This window comes from Podarcis vaucheri (assembly GCF_965113315.1).
Source record: "Podarcis vaucheri genome assembly, chromosome: 7".
Classification (NCBI taxonomy): Eukaryota; Metazoa; Chordata; class Lepidosauria; order Squamata; family Lacertidae; genus Podarcis; species Podarcis vaucheri.
Window position 1 is genome coordinate 5,368,511 of NC_138765.1, and position 21,639 is coordinate 5,390,149.

Genomic DNA, 21,639 nt, shown 5'->3' on the forward strand with positions numbered 1-21,639 from the left:
GTTTTAACTATGCTTTATAAGAAATCCTCTCCCTATCTTAGGAAAAATGTTCACGTCAGTCTTTAAAGATAATTTATCTAGGAACTTTCACTCTTTAGTCTAAGGAAGTAAACACTCACTCAAACTAGCTTCAAGATCTGCTAAAAGGGTTGGGTACTTTTATTTTCCTCTTCCTTAGTACATGATAGGCGCATGGCTTGTGATCTCTTCTCCAGTTGTGTCTGTGTACATAAGTATGTGTGTGTTTCTGGTAGTACAAATCTTGCTATGAACCCTGTATTTTAGGGTTGGACTAGATGACCCCAGGTCCCTTTCAACTTTCCCAATTTGTGGCTGATGAGTTGAAATTCAGCCCAGATTTGCTCTTTGTTTTTTAAAAGGTGTGGGGTGAAGCCATGATGTTTGAAGCAGAACTGGTGATATCAGGCATTTAAGTGATTACAGTGTTTATCATTTTGTCTATTTAAAAATCAAACTTAAAAGTCTACTCAAAGTTTAAGCACATACAAATGGATAATCAAGTAGAATTAGCCTTGACCAATCCATTTGTCTGCAAATGGTAAGGCCGAAATGACTGAGAATGTTTAAAAAAAAAAAAAAATTCCTATGAATTCTAACTCTCTGGCCATTTTTACTCATAAATAAGAGAGCGGTTGATTGTTCCGCGAATGGCCAGAGGGATATTAGCCCTTTCCTGTACATAAAGGAAGCAGTCTCGTTTGCTTGGGCCGAAATCGCTAGCTTTGGTAAATACTTAAATTGCTGAGTTTCTCTTTTTTGTTTAAAATCAAACCCTGTTTTCAAAATCTACTCCATACCCTTCCCTTCCCTTATTCAAATGTTAATTTAGCCAAAGGATGCAACATTTTCAATAGTACAAAAGGTTTGCTGAGACATGAACTCTGCACATGCACAGAGGCTAGATCAGCTAAAGAAGAGAGAGAGAGAGGACGGGGGGGGGGGGACTGTAAGGAGGGAGAGGAGGTTTCTTCCAAATGTAAAAGAAAAGTCAGAACCATTGAGGGAAATCACCCTTAATCTGTCTTTGCCCCAGGGGCTACTTAAGACAAAAGGCTACAAAAAAAAAAAAACTAGCCCATCAAAAGTCAAGAGCTTTCTTATTAATTCTGTCATTTTGGCTAGTGCAAGGTACCCACACAACTTTAAATTGCCATTCATTTTTCTTGGTATTAACTCATTTCCCAGTATTCCGCTATTAACATTACAGCTGATGTTGTCACGTCATTTGGGATGTTAGAATGCCAAAACAGATTACTTCAGGTTACTTCAAGTTTCGTATTAATTGTGTGTCTTAGCATTTATTTATTTTTGGTTCCTCATAGGTCATTTTGTGTGTGTGTGTTCTACTTTGGGGACATGTTCATCACATGTTGAAAGTCAGTTTCATGAAGTTCTTTTATCAGATAGCACATGGTGAATTTAAAGTTTTCCCCCCATGGTTTTCCCTTTCCCCCCCCCAGTCTAGTAGTAATCTGTGTGGTTTTGATAATATATTTAATAATAATTCTTTTCTAAATCTGATGTCTTTGTGTCAAGTTTGTTTTCATCTGACTGGTAATCTAATTTTTTACTTTCTTTTGTATTTTTTTAACCTTTGTATTTTTTCAGTTCTCTTTCTATACATGTGGAGTAATTTTTATTTTATATAGTAAATTTTATTTCTATCCTGCCCTCCCCAGCCGAAGCTGGGCTCAGGGCGGCTAACAACAATCAAAATAGTCCAATAATGATAATGAATAAAATGTTTAATCCACTAAGATTGTTATTATTTGCAGCTTCCCATGGAAACTGGAGGACATCCCTTTTACCTTTTGCCCTTTCCTTGTCTAACTGTGTTTTTAAGTCACCCCAAAACCCTGCCCCCTTACAGGATATCACTTCTACAGATGTGCAATGATGAAAAGCAGCAACAACCCCTCAACTCAGTACTTCGCCATCGCAAGACCAGCAACAACAGACAACAGAGACTGCTGGGGGAGTGGGCCTGACAAAGGGGGGTGGAGTTGACTTACAAGGACATCTTTTCACTTGAACCTCAAGCCTCTGTGCTCCAGGATTCAAAAGATACATGCGTAAAAGATCACAATTGTGTCAAGATATGCAACTGATACTTAATTAGTTTGTTGGTATTACGTGTTATTACGTAGGAATGTTGAAATGTGTCTGACAGTGTGTTATTTGTGGGGGGGCTATTTTGTGTGTAATTGTTTTTATGTTTAATGTCTTATTCCTTACACCCCAGTGAAGGATTCTCATACATTTTATGCTTTTAATAGGTCAGGCTATTATGTAGTCCAATGTTTAGAATTAGATAAATTTATAACCACATTTCGTTGTTCCACCTGGCACTCTGCCAACTTCCCAACTTCCCTACCCATTTTTAAAATGTGCTAAAACTCGCTTTACCAAAGAGAAGCTGATAAGATACATGAAGGTGCATATGCTTTCGTTTAGCAGGAATGATTCCTTATAGACTTAAATTGACTTATTTGGACAACTGCCCTTGTTAAGAATGGTTTTCTTTTAACAGATTGGTTTGAAGAGTTGAGAACCATGGGGCAAGATAAATTCAAATTGGACTCAGTTTGAATTGGGCACGTGTATCCAGGCTGCAATTAGCCTTTTGGTCCTTTAAGTGCAAGTGAGCAACCCCCATGCGTGCAAAACCACAGCCTATAATAAAATCCCATAGCTAAAGGCCAAGGCGAAGACATCTCCCTCAGAGATGCCCAAACCTGTGCCAGCTATGGTGAATGCCAGGCGACATGGTTAAATGAAAGCCCTGAGGGGATTCAACAGACAGGATGTGTTGCTGTAGCACTATGTCAGTGTGAGACCACAGAAGAGCTAGCTTGACACCTGAGAAATACACAAAAATGGCGAAGGACAAAACACCAACTGCATTTTTCAGTCAATTAGACCTTCCTGCTAGGTGTAAAGCATAAAACACTACTGAGAATGCCACAAGTAATTTAGCAACAAAATACAAGAGGTGTTCTTTATATAATACCCTATATGCAGCTACCTGCACTGATATACTTGCAAATGACCGTAAGAGGCATGGCTTGCAAGTCCCTTGCAAGTCCCTTTCAGGTTTGCATAAAGCCACACATCCCATTCACCGAGATTTAGGGTGCGGAGAAAAGATTTGCAAGTTCTTACAGAACTTTAATGCAAATCTATCTCCGAATGGGGGACTGATACGGAACGGGGGGGGGGGCAATGTCTTCTTCACTACAATATATTTGCTCAATTTCTCTAGGACTCCATCACCCCTCCCCTGTCCTCCATAATCTCTCAAGTAATACTGTCAAAATCCTGTCACAATGTATCCACTCTGTTTCTGCTTTTGCTCTCTAGTACAGAGTGGCTTAGAAATCACTGAAATCTTCAAAAATTGATATAAAATCAGCCGTGGTTCTGATCTGCTCGTTCTCGGTGCCATTCAACTCAGTTCCCCTTGGACTCCATGATGCTGTCCCTACTTCCATAATCCCCAAAGCGGCAGGTCACGTACGCAGGAACTTCTTAATCCTGTCAGATAGTTTTGCAAATCCTTCCTTCGGGCAATACTAGGTGACAGACGATGTATATTCCTGGCCCATTGTCTTGCCACCACCAGTACTCAATAAATGTGTATCTATGTATATTTCCCGCTCCGCATATCCCCCCTCCCTCATCCGAAAATGCTAATTAATGTAATCCCACCTTTTCATAATGTATTCATGACGTGTAAAGTATATTCATGATGTAACTTGTGAAACCCAACCTTCCCATAATGTATTCGTGACGTTTCATGCACTGTATTCTGGGACATGGAGGGAAATCTCAAAAGTTCATGCCACCCCTTTCTCGCTGTTCAATCTCGCCTTGAACCTGTTGCGCAATAAACTTGGATCTTCTGCAGTTTGCTCCTGCGTCCGGCTGAGCTCATTTTCTTCCACAGGGACCCACGGACTTAGTCCGATGAGCTGGGTGGCAGAGTAACCCCGCACCCAGATTTTTTCCGTAACATTCGGCAATCAGCCTTCTTGATGGTCCAGCTCTCACTTCCATACATCACTCCTGGGAAAACCAGAGCTTGAACTATACGGACCTTTTTTGGCAAGGTGATGTCTCTGCTTTTTAAGATGCTGTCTAAAGGTAAAGGTAAAGGTACACCTGCCCGTACGGGCCAGTCTTGACAGACTCTAGGGTTGTGCGCCCATCTCACTCAAGAGGCCGGGGGCCAGCACTGTCTGGAGACACTTCCGGGTCACGTGGCCAGCGTGACAAGCTGCATCTGGCGAGCCAGCGCAGCACACGGAAACGCCGTTTACCTTCCCGCCAGTAAACGGTCCCTATTTATCTACTTGCACCCGGGGGTGCTTTCGAACTGCTAGGTTGGCAGGCGCTGGGACTGAGCAACGGCAGCGCACCCCACCGCGGGGATTTGAACCATCGACCTTTCGATCGGCAAGCCCTAGGCACTGAGGCTTTTACCCACAGCGCCACCCAGGTCCCAAGATGCTGTCTAGTCCATAGCAATTGTTGTTATACAATTCCATTCACCATATAGATGGGTTTATGAAGCTTTTCTATACCCTTCTGCTGCGCTGAAGAATTATTCCACGAAACTGGCTATATCCAGAATCACTGTTCACTACATCTGTTTGCGGACCACTTCAGCGTCATAAAACAAATCTTTGCAGCTTGTTTTCACCAGATAAGACCCATTGCTTCTTACAGAGATTTGCATAGCCCACAAAGACTTCCAGAGACCTATAAGACTTATGTTTATTTGGTTCTATGTTTTCAAGAGAATCCACCAAGAGTGCATATTTTGTGACTTTTAAAGATTTAAAAGATTTCTGTTTATTTGGTTTTGCAGAGAGTGCATATTTCATATATTTCATATTGTTCAATGTTCTGTATAGATTATACAGAGTATATTGACATCGCATTGTTGTACTTGGTCATCGTGTTGCCTTTGGATATTACTGGGCTTCCCACGATGGTCAGTTGGTTGGCCACTGCGAGAACAGGGTGCCGGACGAGATGGGCTCTCCTTACAATCTTGTAGAAACTACGGGAGGAGCAGGCTGAGGTTTGCTTACTAATTTATTTCGGAAAAACTATACAGCGCTTGCTCGTCAAACCAACCCACCCCGAAGCCGTTTACGAAAAAGATAAAGCAATAAGCTCCACGGTAAAAACAACCCTTTGAATCATTCGAAAGATAAAATCAGGTTTGTGGCGCTGCAAATGCTTCTTCACCCTTCCTGTAGCATCTCCTCGTCTCTTTCTTATTTGCAAAAAAAGTCTGATTATTTTGAGAAGTGGGGGAGCTTTTTACGCAAAGGAAGGGGGGTGCTCAGCCAACTCCCATGAAAACAACCTGGGTTTTTACGTGGCCCGATAATCCCACCGGAGAACAGCAAATATCCAGTGGAAGGGAGTTCCGCAGGCCCTACCCATTGGAATAGAATGAGCACTTCTGTCCTGAGCTGCTTGTCTCTTAGCTATTGAGTAGACGACCAGGTCTAAAGGAAGGGCAGGATGGGGGGGGAGAGAACCAGCCCCACAAACGAATCATTTCCAACTTGGGGAAGGGGGGGGGGCGCGGTCTGCTTTGAAACAGTGTCCAGCCCCAGCGAGGAAGAAAATGGCCTCTATTATTAGCTGCCCCACAGATGGCCTGGCCAGCTTCCCCCACCCCACCCCACCGCCGGTCAGGAGGCTGCCAGAGAAACCGGCCCGACTAGAATGAGGTGGCAAGGGAAGAAATAAATCTAGCGATAGCGTCAGACCTGGGGGTCGGTTAGGCCTTGGAGGGGGGGCGCCTGGCAGCCCTCCTCAGTGGGAAGATGCTTGGCGCAAGGGGTCAGGCCGCTGTGGGTCACTGGGCAGCGGCCTGGGGGAAGGAAGGGCCCCCCCTTTTCCAACTGCCCTCCTGCACGTATTCCCCCTGGACGGAGCACCAGAGGCGAGGGGGGTCAGAGGGATGTTTATTATCTGGGAAACGCAGGAAAACGCTCCGGCTCAGAAGTGCATTTCCTTCAAAACAGCCCTGCCTCTCCAAAAAAGGGATAAAATACGTTTTCGTGCAGGGAAGGGAGCAGCCCAGCGAGGGCCGGAGAGAGGAGGGGGTGGCGGTGCGTGAGAACGACAGGAGAGCCCGGTTTTTGTACCAGGCAAGGGCCTTCTCTAGTCCAGCATCCTGTGGCCAAAAGGAACCTAGAAATCTAGATAGACTGCCTCTGGACCTGGAGGTTCTCCAAGAATACGACAGCCTGCTGAATCAGGGCAAAAGGTCGGGTCCATCATCACAACGGCCAATCAGATGCCCATCCTAGGAAACCCAGGATCTGAGTTCATGAGCAGTTCCTGCCATTCCCAGAGGTAGACTGCCCCAGCCATGGAGGTTCTGCTGTTTCAGTAGACCTTCATACAGAGAGCCCTGCTGGGGCAGGCCAAAGGAGGCAGTGGCCAAATATCCCTAAGAACCTTGTTGTTGTTGTTTAGTCGTGTCCGACTCTTCATGGCCCCCTGGACCAGAGCACGCCAGGCACTCCTGTCTTCCCCTGCCTCCCGCAGTTTGGCCAAACGCATGCTGGTCTCTTCGAAAACACTGTCCCACCATCTCGTCCTCTGTCATCCCCTTCTCCTTGTGCCCTCCATCTTCCCCAACATCAGGGTCTTTTCCAGGGAGTCTTCTCTTCTCATGAGGTGGCCAAAGTCTTGGAGCCTCAGCTTCAGGATCTGTCCTTCCAGTGAGCACTCAGGGCTGATTTCCTTCAGAATGGAGAGGTTTGATCTTCTTGCAGTCCATGGGACTCTCCAGAATCTCCTCCAGCACCACAATTCAAAAGCATCCATTCTTTGGCGATCAGCCTTCTTTATGGTCCAGCTCTCACTTCCGTACATCACTACTGGGAAAACCAGAGCTTGAACTATACGGACCTTTGTCGGCAAGGTGATTCTCTGCTTTTTTAAGATGCTGTCTAGGTTTGTCATTGCTTTTCTCCCAAGAAGCAGGCATCTTTTAATTTTGTGACTGCTGTCCCCATCTGCAGTGATCATGGAGCCCAAGAAAGTAAAATCTCTCACTGCCTCCATTTCTTCCCCTTCTATTTGCCAGGAGGTGATGGGACCGGTGGCCTAACAAAAAAGCCTCTGGTTTTTTTTAAACAAAAGTTAACAAACATTTTCCCCACCTCATTATATATCATGTCCCAGAAAGCTTTTACCACCCCACACAACCACCACATATGATAAAACGTAGCCTTTTTCCAGCACATGTTTGAACTGGTTCTATACATTTTGGCAATTTTACCAGGTGTCAAAATACCAAACGGCGCATCATTTTCCTATGATTTTCTTTCAACGAACAGCAGGGAGGCTATTTTAAGCTGCCCGTCTCGGGGGCCCTTCTGTTGTGAGGATGACACATTGCCATGGCGCTGAGCAAGCCGGAGGAGGGCATGGCCTGGAGGACAGAAATAACACCTTCTTGGCCTGGAAGGCAGCAAAGGGAAGGATGGACAGACGAATGGACAGGAGGAAATGCTTCATACGCATGCATCACCCACGTCAGGAGCCGACGGGGCAGCCGGGTGGGGCAGGCGCTGGAGCAGGGAGAGCGGCAGGCCCGCACGCCAGGGGTGTGGATGGCTGAGAGACAGACACCTTTAACGTTCTCTCTTGTTTACAAATCTTTGTGCCCTGATCTAGCAACCAGACCCTTTACTTTTTGAAATAGACTTAGGTGTGGGGGGAGAAGAAGGGATTGACAAAGCTGCCTCTGATTGGTTGACAAGGTATCTGACCATAGCTCACCAATTAACCAATTAACCAACTCATAGCCAAACCAATCAACCAACTAGAAGGATTACTGTTAATCTCTTTTCCTTAGGGTGTCCCTATTTTCAATGGAGAAATGTTGCGGGGTATGGAGTTATCCGACTCCCGAGCCGTTTGAAGGCAATCCTGTACAGTGAAGGGTTTTTTTAAAACGTTTAATGCTCTGTTATGTTTTTATATATGTTGAATGCCACCCAGAGTGGCTGGGGCAAACCAGTCAGATGTGTGGGGTATAAAGAATAAAATTATCATGGAATGGGGCGTCCCTATTTTCATCAGAGAAATGTTGGGGGCATGCTAGATATAGTTCAAAAAGGAAAGGGTATGAGCTGTGAACAAGGACTCATCTTTGTCTAGAGGATTCCCTGTCTCCCCGCACCATTAATAATAATAATAATAATAATAATAATAATAATAATAATAATAATAATAATATATTTTTATTTATACCCCACCCTCCCTGGCCAGAGCAGGGCTCAGGGTGGCTAACACCAGTAAAATTACAATTAAAAAAACCAAACCAATTTAAAATACAGGTTAAAATATAATTTAAAATGCAGCCTCATTTTAATAGTAGCCCATACATCAAAACCGTAATGGGAGGGAAACTTAAGGGTCAGACTGAGTCCAAACCAAAGGCCAGGCGGAACAGCTCCGTCTTGCAGGCCCTGCGGAAAGATGCCAAGTCCCGCAGGGCCTTAGTCTCTTGTGACATAGCGTTCCACCAAGTTGGGGCCAGTACTGAAAAGGCCCTGGCCCTAGTTGAGACCAATCTAACCACCTTGTGGCTTGGGACCTCCAAGGTGTTGTCATTTGTGAATCCGGAAGTCCTCAGTTAGGGATTCTTGAGCTGCGATTCCTGCATCGCAGGGGGTTGGACTAGATACCCCTTGGGAGTCCCTTCCAACTCTTCTTCTTCTGTGGCGATCCCTCGTAGCCGAGTAAGATTGTCTTCCATAAACACGGCTTTAACAATGAGTCCGTGAGTGACTGTGGAGGCCAATTCTGGATCCACACGTCCTTCCACAGTGGGGACATTGGTTCCCGGGCAGGAGTTGATCCTGGTGTGGATTTGCCAAGCGTGCCTTCCTCTTGGCACGTTTCTCCCTTGTGTCCTGAGTTTGAGTGTCTTCAAAGCCCATGACACCTTTGGTAAAGGCTGTTCTCCAACTGGAGCGCTCACAGGCCAGTGTTTCCCAATTGTTGGTGTTTATACAGTCATACCTCAGGTTACAGACGCTTCGGGTTGCGCAATTTTGGGTTGCGCACCACACCGAACCTGGAAATACTGGAAAGGGTTACTTCCGGGTTTCGGCACTTGCGCATGCGCAGAAGCACTGAATCGTGACCCGTGCATGAGCAGACGTGGCGCTGCGGGTTGCGGACACTGTGGGTTGCGAATGTGCTTTCCGCACGGATCACATTTGCAACCCGAGCGTCCACTGTACTACATTTTTTTAAGATTTGCCTTGAGACAGTCTTTAAACCTCTTTTGTTGACCACCAGCATTAAGCTTCCCATTTTTAAGTTTGGAATAGAGCAGTTGCTTTGGAAGACGATCATCAGGCATCCGCACAACATGACCAGTCCAGCGAAGTTGATGTTGAAGAATCGTTGCTTCAACACAGGTGATCTTTGCTTCTTCCAGTACACTGGTATTAGTTTTGGGTTCATTCAGTGAAGGGGACCCTTTTTCACAGGGCTGCTTTTCTGATACGGAGAGAAGGGCAAAGACCTACAATATGTTTATTCTGTAATTGAATGTGTGTTTATTCTGCCTAGGGGTCTTCGTTCACCTTATTTTGCCCATGTTTTTATGCTTTTGCACATTGACTCAAGCAATAACACCACAACCTAACCACTAGCAGGGTGGGAATGAGTTCTATATCTGCTGAAAACATACAGATAACCCATCTTTCAGCTGCAACGCCGCCCTGATAATGGGTGTTCTAATCACAAGCCGTTCTAGATATAAGTATCAAGCAAGAGAGCAGTACATGTGAAAAGGATCTAGGAGTCTTGGTTGACCACAAACTTGACATGAGCCAACAGTGTGACGCGGCAGCTAAAAAAGCCAATGCAATTCTGGGCTGCATCAATAGGAGTATAGCATCTAGATCAAGGGAAGTAATAGTGCCACTGTATTCTGCTCTGGTCAGACCTCACCTGGAGTACTGTGTCCAGTTCTGGGCACCACAGTTAAAGACGGACACTGACAAACTGGAACGTGTCCAGAGGAGGGCAACCAAAATGGTCCAAGGCCTGGAAACGATGCCTTATGAGGAACGGCTAAGGGAGCTGGGCATGTTTAGCCTGGAGAAGAGGAGGTTAAGGGGTGATATGATAGCCATGTTCAAATATATAAAAGGATGTCACATAGAGCAGTGTTTCCCAAACGTTTTTGGGCAACGGCACACCTGTGTACTGAAAAAAAATCTTGCGGCACACCACCATTAAAGCCCCGCCCCGTGACGTCAGCGCGCAGCGTCACGCCGGGAGGGACGCACAAAAGTGAAAGTTTTTTCCCTCCCCCTTGCCGGGGAACCTCCAAGCTTTGGGCAGGCAGGCAGGCAGAGCTGGGAAGGGGGTTTCCAGGGGACACGGCAGCTCCTCAAAAGGCTTCTCTCAGCTGCGCTCAATCCTCCTCGGAGAGGATTTCCCCTCCGGTCCCATGCCTTCGTTTGGGGCATCGCTCCGGCTGCTCCCTCTCCCGCCGCGCAGGAGCGATGCCTCTCTCTGGCTCTCCCTCCGCGCAGGCTGAGGGAGGGAGGGAGGGGCGCGTGTGACCCGTCTCTGCTGGGAGACCAAACCCAGCGAGGCAGAGTCGCGCGGAGGCGCCCAGGCAGCGCTGCCGGCTGCGAGCAGGAGCGCCAGGCAGCAGCAGGAGGCGCGGCCTCTCCTCGCCGCCGCCGCCCCGCCTCTCGCCGCCCGACTCGCCCGCCTCCCTCCAGGCATCTCGCGGCACACGAGGCAACGTCTCACGGCACACTCGTGTGCCGCGGAACACCGGTTGGGAAACACTGACATAGAGGAGGAGGGAGAAAGGTTGTTTTCTGCTGCTCCAGAGAAGCGGACACGGAGCAATGGATCCAAACTACAAGAAAGAAGATTCCACCTAAACATGAGGAAGAACTTCCTGACAGTCAGAGCTGTTTGACAGTGGAATTTGCTGCCAAGGAGTGTGGTGGAGTCTCCTACTTTGGAGGTCTTTAAGCAGAGGCTTGACAACCATATGTCAGGAGTGCTCTGATGGTGTTTCCTGCTTGGCAGGGGGTTGGACTCGATGGCCCTTGTGGTCTCTTCCAACTCTAGGATTCTATGATTCTATGATTCTAATAACACCACAACCTGACCACTAGCAGGGTGGGAATGAGTTCTATATCTGCTAAAACATACAGATAATCCATCTTTCAGCTGCAACTCCGCCCTGATAATGGGTGTTCTAATCACAAGCCGTTCTAGATATAAGTATCAAGCAAGTTTGTGGTTACCTGGCCTTTGCAACCTTATGGCCTTTTGAAAAAGCAACATTTTTACTCCTCACACATAGATCTCAGGGAACTACCAACATTAGAAGAATGGAGGATGAAATTGAAGGACTACGCAGAATTAGACAAGCTAACAGGAAGGATCCGAGACCGGCAGGACCAGAGGTTTTCCGAAGACTGGACTAAATTTACTGAGTATCTGAAAAGTAGTTGTGATGATCAGATTACGTTTGTAGGACTACAAGAAGTTCTGTGAGGAGTAATTTAAGAAAGATTGTAAAAATGGAAAGGGAGAAATGATTTGTTAGAAAAGGTAAAGGCAATATTAAGTTAAGAATTGCAGGAGAAATAATCAAGACAGAAGGCTATCAGAGATGCTGAGGGAAGTCCAAACAAGGACATATGTATAATAATTAGTGTGGTATGTCTTAAAATTTTTGTATGCTAAAATTAATAAAAAATATTATATATATATTAAAAAAAATCTCAGGGAACTTCATAGCATAAAACACAAGATGAAAACACAAAATAATAAAAGCAAAACAATCGCCCCGCTCCCTCAAGCACAAATTAACAAAATGGGGCAAGCTGAGGATGAGGGCAGATGCCGAGAGCTAAGACTTAGGACTCCTTCAGACAACCAATTTCATAACGCCGGAACTCTTGGACATCCAAGGAAGATGAATGCCTTGGAAGATTTGGGATAAGAGGAGGTTCTTCTTCACCCAGTGCACAGTTAAACTACGGAACTCCCTGCCACAGGAGGCAGTGAGGGCCACGAACATGGATGGCTTTCAAAGAGGATGCGACAAACCCATGCAATAGGAGAGGACTATCGATTCCTGTGAGCCAGGATGGAGGCAGCAATTCTGAATTGCTGGTTGCTGGAAAAGGCAGGAGGGGAAAGTTGTTCTTGGGTTCGAATCCTGCTTGTACTCCAGCCAGGCTCTATGTGGGGCTGCCCTTGAATCTGACCCAGAAACTCCAGCATTCCTCCAGGCCGGGGCCAGTGTTGAAAAGGCCCTGGCTCTGGTTGAGGCTAATCTGATTTCCTTAGGGCCCGCTAGGGTGTTCCTATTTATGGACCTTAAGGTCCTCCGCAGGGCATACCGGGAGAGGCGGTCCCGTAGCTACAAGGGTCCTAGGCCATGAAGGGGGTTGGACTAGATGACCCTTGGGGGTCCCTTCCAACTCTACAGTCCTGTGATTTCTGTCAGCGGCCAAAAAGCTGTTGCATTTCCGGGTCTTCCTTCACCCCTGAGAGCAACCGGTCATCTCCCTCCCACCCCACCCCCAGGAGAATAAAAAAGCAACAAGCTTTCTGTCTGGTGCCACAAACTTTGCTTAAGACCATCAAGGAAGCAGGAACAGCCCCGCACTATTTTGAGACACATCCCCGGCGTAAGAGGTCTGGTCCTCTGGAGGAAGCCCAAGCATCCCTTTGGCTGCGAGGTGAGCCAAGGACATGGATGGGGTTGTTTTTTCTTCAAATTCCCTTCCCTCCCCGTTCTGGATCCCAGTCGACAAAAGAAAACCCGCTTCCTCTAGGCCAGACAGACGAAAGCCTGGGGAATAAGCTATTAGGGGGTACTGACCGTATCTGTTGCGGAGGGAAAGGGGGGGCAGAGTGCGTAAAATGGGAGGGGCTTGGCAAAAATGTGCCACCCGGTCGCTATATTGAAAAAACAAAAACAAATGCTGTAATGTCCGGATGAGGGAAGAGGTGGCCTTTCCTGGGCTTTTGAGAGCTTCAAGTCATTTCCTGAATGGGCACAGAGAACGTGAAGATGTTGGGTTGAAAACCGATTGATTGAGTCATATAGCCCTTTCCCACCATGAACTGCTATTAGAATTCATTAATTAAATTTGTTATGTGTGTGTTTGTTTAAAAAACTTTGTAAAACCAATAAAAATCTTACAAAAAAAAATAGAATTCATTAATTAAATTTGTGTGCTGCCTTCATCTTCAGATCCCAGGGCAGATCTCCACCAAAAAATTTACAATACAACCCCCCCCCCAAAAAAAAATAATAGTACAAATAAGAACAACCACAAATCAATCATCCCAGTTCCCTTTGAGCAGTTGCCCAAAGTTATGGTGAATATTCAAAAACTTCCGAAATGCAGAGCAATGAAAATACGGCTATGCAAAATGGGGAGTGTGCCGTTGAGTTATAAAATGGCAAAAATCCCACAGTTTGGCAAGAAATTCAATATTACCAACAAAAAGAAAAGAAAATGCAATCTAGGCTTAAGGACATAAAACCGAAGCAAAGCAAGAGTTCAACGACAGCCGCATTTGTGGTCTTGCTGCACGGCACCCCTGGTTCGGAGGGGGTGGGGTGAGGACAGAGGAAGAGGTTGCAGGATGAGGCCAAAGGCCCATCGAGTCCAGCATCCTGCAATCACAGTGACCAGCCAGTTGCCACACTGGGAAATATACAAGGAGGACATTAGCACAAAAGGAAACTCTCCCATTCCTGCGGTTTTGGGCAACAGGCATTCAGAAGCATTGCAGACTGTCTGAAGGGGAACCATGGCAGGGGCTTGTTAACAGAGAACTCTGAGGGCTCCTTTGTACAAAAAACAAGGCCCCCAGCCAGGAATACCAGAGCAAAATAGCAGCCAGGAGGCTTGGTCTTGATTGAAGACTGTCGCGACAGGACTCCCACCTGCCACAAGGTGGAACAAGATGGAAGCCCCAAACAAAAGAGCACCCAAACTTTTATTAGCTGCTAATCCCCATGTTAAGGGACACAGGTGGCGCTTTGGGCTAAACCACAGAGCCTAGGACTTGCCGATCAGAAGGTTGGCTGTTCGAACCCCCGTGACGGGGTGAGCTCCCGTTGCTCGGTCCCTGCTCCTGCCCACCTAGCAGTTTGAAAACACATCAAAGTGCAAGTAGATAAATAGGTACCGCTCCGGCGGGAAGGTAAACGGCATTTCCGTGCACTGCTCTGGTTCGCCAGAAATGGCTTAGTCATGCTGGCCACATGACCCGGAAGCTGTACGCCGGCTCCCTCGGCAAGTAAAGCGAGATGAGCACCACAACCCCAGAGTTGGACACGACTGGACCTAATGGTCAGGGGTCCTTTTACCTTTACCTTTTACCTTCTTCCAGAAGCTGAAAGAAATCATTTCTGGGGTCCGCACTATCCTGTGCTATCTCTGCAGCTTTCTTATGGCACCTGGAAGCGTAGATTTGATCCAAGGTTTGAAGAGTGCACCCAATTATTCTCTCCGCAGTCTTTACAACCCTGGACAGCATTGTTTTTTCCCTGACCATGCAGCTCCCAAACCACACACACAGACCGTAAGTTAATACTCTCTCCACAGCACAATGGTAAAATGCCCAGTGGCGTAGCGTGGGTTGTCAGCACCCGGGGCAAGGCAAGTAATTTGCGCCCCCTCTGCCCTAGAGGCAGAGAGCTGCGAGTGCAAGCGCGTCCCCCCCCCAGATGTTGCGCCCGGTGCGGCCGGCCCCCCCTGCACCCCCCACGCTACGCCACTGAAAATGCCATCAACATTTTGGTCCTCTTCATCAACATCTTTCCTAAACTGCAGTGCCTGGGTCTTCATGGTGAGAAAGGAAAGCAAAGGAACAAAGATCTCGGTGGTGCAATAAGTGGATTTAATCAAATAAGCAGACAGTGGGGGGGGGGCAAAGGCGAGGGAATGGGGCACAGAGGGCAACAGGCTCCAGGCGCTCTGATCAGACACCCCTGCAGAAATCTAGGCGGATGACACCCCCTCTGCAGACGCTCAGTCCCCCCCCAGCCCCTCCTGTAGAGTCAGGGCACCATTCCAGGGAGGAGAGAGCAGAGAGGCAAAGAAATGGGCCGGATCCTCCCTCCTCAAGGCTCAGTCTCAAACCACATGCAGTAATGGCGACTCTGCCCCAGAAAGGAGAGGGTTCACTTGCAGGGCAAGAAGAATTGCCCTCCCCACAAGCCAGCTGGCAGTGCCAGGACAAATACTGGTGTGTTTTTCAGGGAGAAACCAGCCCAACTGAGACGGATGAGAGCTCTGGGTGATGGGACTTGTCTGTTTAACTTTGTGCCTCCTCCACAGATTTGCTGGATCCTGACACTGCGGCCATCATCGCATCCCTTGAGAGCAAACCCCTGTACTTTTAACTGTGCACTTATGCAAAACCGAAGTCTGCATATTGCTGTGGCTTTGGTGGGAGGGGTCAGTCTGGATGATGCCCTGAGTCCCTTCCCGTTCTCGGGATCGGAAGATAACAAGAACATCAGAAGAGGTTGCTGGGTCAGGCCAAACGCCCATCTAGTTCCAGCATCCTGTTCTCACAGTGATACCCTAAAGCAGCGATGGCCCTCCAGCTGTTTTGGGACTACAATTCCCATCATCACTCCTGACCCCTGGTCCTGTTAGCTAGGGATGATGGGAGTTGTAGTCCCAAAACAGCGGGAGGGTCGAGTTTGGCCATCACTGCCCTAAAGGGAAACCAGTAAACAGGACCAGTGCAGAGCAGTTTCCAGCAAGTGGCTTTCATTGCTGCCTCCTGGTCAGCAGCCCTCTTCTCCACGAATTCTGAATCTGTGGAGGTGGAACGTAGGTGAGCGAGCTTGCCAAACCAGTTCCTTCGTCTAGGGGAACGGTTCTGGCTGACTGGTTAAGCCTCATGACTGGCGTAGCCAAAGTTGCTCTGCGCCATGGAACCCAGAATCGTAGCGTTGGAAAGGGAACACAAGGGTCATCCAGTCCAGCCCCCTGCAATGCAGGAACCTTTTTGCCTGATGTGGTGCCCAAACCCAAGACCCTCAGATTACTAACTAAACAGATTACTTTACTAAAGGTAAAGGGACCCCTGACCATTAGGTCCAGTCGTGACCAACTCTGGGGTTGCGGCGCTCATCTTGCTTTACTGGCCGAGGGAGCCGGCGTACAGCTTCCGGGTCATGTGGCCAGCAGGACTAAGCCGCTTCTGGCGAAGCAGAGCAGCGCACGGAAATGCCGTTTACCTTCCCGCCGGAGTGGTACCTATTTATCTACTTGCACTTTGAGGTGCTTTTGAACTGCTAGGTTGGCAGGAGCAGGGACCGAGCAATGGGAGCTCACCCTGTCGCGGGGATTTGAACTGCTGACCTTCTGATCGGCAAGTACTAGGCTCTGTGGTTTAACCCAAAGCACCACCCGTGTCCCTTTTCAGGTGTTACTACTAGCATATAAAACCCTTAACAACCTGGGACCAGTGTGTTGGTTATTTTGCAGATTAGTTGCACTGCAGAAGGTGTGCTGGGGAGACCACAGATTCGAGAAACGCAAAATAACTTTTGCTAGGTTTTAATAACAAAAACTCCTTTTACACTAAATTACAATATATCCATAAGCATGACCCATCCAACTTCATGCTGTTCTTTATATACCACACCCAACAGCTAAATTACCACAACTTAACAGCACCTGCTATACTGCTTCACAGCTGTAAAACTAGGTCACATGATTTGCTCAGGCCTTTAAAGAAATACGCATCTTGTGGAACAATAATGAACCTTCAAATTTAAAGAGACCATTCAACACGGTGTACCTACGAGATCGTCTTGCCCCATGTATGCCCACTCGACCTATTCAATTAGTGGAACTGGCACAACTTAAGAGTGGTAGCACATAAACTTTGTGTGGGATGTGATCCTTGAGAAGCAGTCAAGTACAACATTCCTTATAACACTAGAGAAGACATATGAGGGAATGTTTGGTCCAGCCAGTCGAAACTTCCTGTTCCTCCTGGCTGGACCATCCTTCCTTTGCATGTGATAGAAGGTGGGTGTGACCTAACCTGTCCAGGTAACAAAAGGACGAGTCACGCAGCGCTCTCTCTCTTTTTTTTACTTCCTTCTTTGACCAGCTTTTGGCTAGGACTCTGCTAGCTCTCAGCTACCAGCAGCACTGGGATTATTCCCCATATGGGGTATATCCACATGTACATATTGGTAACTGTCAGAGCTGCTTCCAGATCCTAGATCACAGAGGATCACGCTAGCCAGCAATCACTTTGTAAAAGTCTTTATTGAGTTACAGTTTCCATTCTCCAGCTGCTGCGTGCAGCTCTACGTCTTATGGGTTAGACCGGCGAAGCTCTGTCTGGGTCCCCGCCTCCTGTACACCAACTTAATATCCTAGCCTTACTCCACCTTTTCCGCCTGACCGTTCTTCTCTGGGTCCCTCTGCCCCCCGTGGTCTCTTCCTTCCTGGACTCTTCTGACGCTGACCCCCCGGACCCTTCTGTCTCCTTGCGCCGGGCTTTAGGACCTGGCTCCCTTTCCGGGCTGCTTACTGCGCCACCTTCCTGTGTATTTGAACTTGGCGCGCGCGCCCAACCTTCCACTTTCTGCTTGACCGTTTCTTCGCTCCCTGATGGAGGTGTGGCCACTCCTGACTCGTGCCCTCCCTCCTGTTGTGAGCTGCCAGCACTTGATACCTGACGCCCTTCCTCTCCCCTGCTCTCTGTTGGTGACGCTGGTCCCGATTTCCAACTGCTCCCCTCTGAGCTCCCTCTGGCTCTATCTTCCTGGGGTGTCCCCCTAGGCTCCCCCCTTGCCCTGGCCACTGGTGCTCCTTTCTGTGAATCTTCTGATTCACTGGAAAGACTCGGAGATCTCGGGTCGTCGTCATCACTCATCCTTTCTTCTGCCTCCTCCCCCTCGCTCTCTGTTTCCTCCCTTGCCCTTGCCTCTGCTCCTGAACCCCTGACAGTAACTAAGTCTGCCTTCAGGGATCCAACTGTGAACTGATGTAAGTAAACTTATTTTATTGACTTTGAATAAGATTGTGGCGTCTTTATTCTTTTAAGAGGGATTCAAGGGAATTTACCAGGAACGTACAATTCAATCTGAGACAGACTGAATCGTATAATAGTGAGAGGCTCACACGAGCCTGCAACCAGCAATCTGCTGTGCATGTAAAAAGGTGGATGTAAAGTCTGCTAAGTAAAGAAATTGGCTAATGCAAATTAAGAAGGATACATTGTTTAGTGGTGTCCGCCTCTTCGTGACCCCCTGGACCAGAGCACACCAGGCACTCCTGTCTTCCACTGCCTCCCACAGTTTGGTCAAACTCATGCTGGTAGCTTCCAGAACACTGTCCCACCATCTCGTCCTCTGTCGTCCCCCTTTTCCTTGTGCCCTCCATCTTTCCCAACATCAGGGTCTTTTCCAGGGAGTCTTCTCTTCTCCTGAGGTGGCCAAAGTCTTGGAGCCTCGGCTTCAGGATCCGTCCTTCCAGGGAGCACTCAGGGCTGATTTCCTTCAGAATGGAGAGGTTTGATCTTCTTGCAGTCCATGGGACTCTCAAGAGTCTCCTCCAGCACCAGAATTCAAAAGCATCCATTCTTCGGCGATCAGCCTTCTTGATGGTCCAGCTCTCACTTCCATACATCACTACTGGGAAAACCATGGCTTTAACTATACGGACCTATACGGACCTAATATTAGGATACTAATAAACAATATATCCTCTCCTGCCACCCTGAACATTCCCACACTTTGGAACTCCCAGCCTATTGACATCAAGCAGGCAACTTCCCTGTGCTCTTTTTGCTGACTGCAAAAAACGTCCTTGTTTAGACAGCCTGTCCAGATGCTTAGAAAGTTAGTGTGAACTTTATATTTTAGTATTTTAAGTTTTTGTATGCTTTAAACCATTGTTGTAAATTTCGCTTTATTTTATTGTGTGTTTTTTCCTTTTGTAAACCACTTAGAGGTTCTTGCTGATTTTATAAAAACAAAAACCAATCAAGTGGTATATAGATTTTGTGAAATAAATAAGAGCTGAGAAAGATCCTACCCTGGAGCACTGGGCAGCCATTGCTGCCAGCTGAGCTTGATAGGTCAATGGTTGCACACGTCTGCCTGACAGTTGCTGGGGGTTAAAGATGAACAAACCCTGGAGAGGCCTTTTGCCTTATGGGGACCCCACTGGGGTGTTTGGCTGGGCAATGAGAGAAGGAGGGTACTGGGCTCTGAGGGAGGTGGGGGCACATAGGTCTGATCCTCTAAGCATAGCTGTCAACATTTCCCTTTATTCCGAATAGGATTCCTCTCAAGAAGAGGGAAAAGTTGACAGCTATGCCTCGAAGTTCTGGTTGGTTCCTGCTCTCTTGCCTTCCCTGCTCACATTGCTTAATTTAGTTAAAATAATCGTCTGGTGAGAATCATACTGTTGCACCCCCAGCTATGCATTAATCCTTTTTTTCTGCTGCAAAATTCATTTTTAAAAATTCATTTACTCCATAAAAATTATACTCCGCTTGGAAGTAAAAAAAACAGCCCTCAGAGCTGCTTACAAAAAGACAAAACAATAAAATCGAGGGAAACAACAATGCTTTAAAACATACAAGTTAAAATACCAAACCGGATTAAAATTCACGTTATTATTTTTTACATACGGAAGCACCAACTGGCAATGCAACAGTGACACCCAGTGGATTAAAGTAGAATTGCAGGGTGCATATGGATCACAAATTATATACCGTAATTAATATGCAAGATCACTCTCCTTTTCCTTTGGATTAACCAAGGGTCACGACCCTGTTCACTAGAGTTGATCGGGATCTTCATGCATTACCCACAAGCACACACTGCAAAAGCATCAGCCTCTCTGCTTCGCTTTGGCCACGAAGCCTGGCTGAACATGAACTTTAAATAGTAAATAACTAACCCCACTTTATGGGGACGCGGGTGGCGTTGTGGGTAAAACCTCAGCGCCTAGGGCTTGCTGATTGCATGGTCAGTGGTTCGAATCCCCACGGCGGGGTGCGCTCCTGTCGTTCGGTCCCAGCGCCTGCCAACCTAGCAGTTCGAAAGCACCCCCGGGTGCAAGTAGATAAATAGGGACCGCTTACCAGCGGGAAGGTAATCGGCGTTTCCGTGTGCTGCGCTGGCTCGCCAGATGCAGCTTGTCACGCTGGCCACGTGACCCGGATGTGTCTGCGGACAGCGCTGGCCCCCGGCCTATAGAGTGAGATGAGCGCACAACCCTAGAGTCTGGCAAGACTGGGCCGTACGGGCAGGGGCACCTTTACCTTTACCCCACTTGAATTGATTTTGACCTTATTATTACATTTAAGAACATAAGCACATGCAGTGGCGTAGCGTGGGGGGTGCAGGGGGGGGGCCGGCCGCACCGGGCGCAACATCTGGGGGTTAGGGTTAGGGGGCGCAAATCCATGGGTTAGGGGGCGCAAATCCACGGGTTAGGGGGCGCAAATTACTTGCCTTGCCCCGGGTGCTGACAACCCACGCTACGCCACTGGCATCCTGTTCTCACACTGGCAACCAGATGCCACGAGAAGGGTCCGAGCACGAAAGCAACTCTCCCCTCCTGCAGTTTCCAGCAACTGGGATTCAGAAACATCACAACCTCCTGTGGCAGGGAGTTCTGCAGTTTAACCATACGCTCTTCGTTTTTGCAGCCCATGGGACTCTCAAGAGTCTCCTCCAGCACCAGAATTCAAAAGCATCAATTCTTCGGCGATCAGCCTTCTTTATGGCCCAGCTCTCACTTCCATACATCACCACAGTGGTACCTCGGGTTACATACGCTTCAGGTTACATACGCTTCAGGTTACAGACTCCGCTAACCCAGAAATAGTACCTCGGGTTAAGAACTTTGCTTCAGGATGAGAACAGAAATAGCACGGTGGCCGCGGGAGGCCCCATTAGCTAAAGTGGTGCTCCAGGTTAAGAACAGTATCGGGTTAAGAACGGATCTCCAGGATGAATTAAGTTCTTAACCCGAGGTACCACTGTATAAGCGAGTTGAGGAAACTCAAGAGATGTTTCATTTCCCTTTGAGTCCCTGGATATATTGCTGCTGGCTGGGGCATCCATATCAACAGAGTTAAGGTTGCAGCTTTTGGGACTGTCTAAACCACAGAAGAAGAAGAAGAAGAGTTTGGATTTGATATCCCACCTTTCACTCCCCTTCAGGAGTCTCAAAGCGGCTAACATTCTCCTTTCCCTTCCTCCCCCACAACAAACACTCTGTGAGGTGAGTGGGGCTGAGAGACTTCAAAGAAGTGTGACTGGCCCAAGGTCACCCAGCAGCTGCAGGTGGAGGAGCAGGGAAGCGAACCCGGTTCCCCAGATTACGAGTCCACTGCTCTTAACCACTACACCACACTGGCTCTCACACAGAGCCTAGGACTTGCCGATCAGAAGGTCAGCGGTTCGAATCCCCGCGACGGGATGAGCTCCCGTTGCTCGGTCCCTGCTCCTGCCAACCTAGCAGTTCGAAAGCACGTCAAAGTGCAAGTAGATGAATAGGT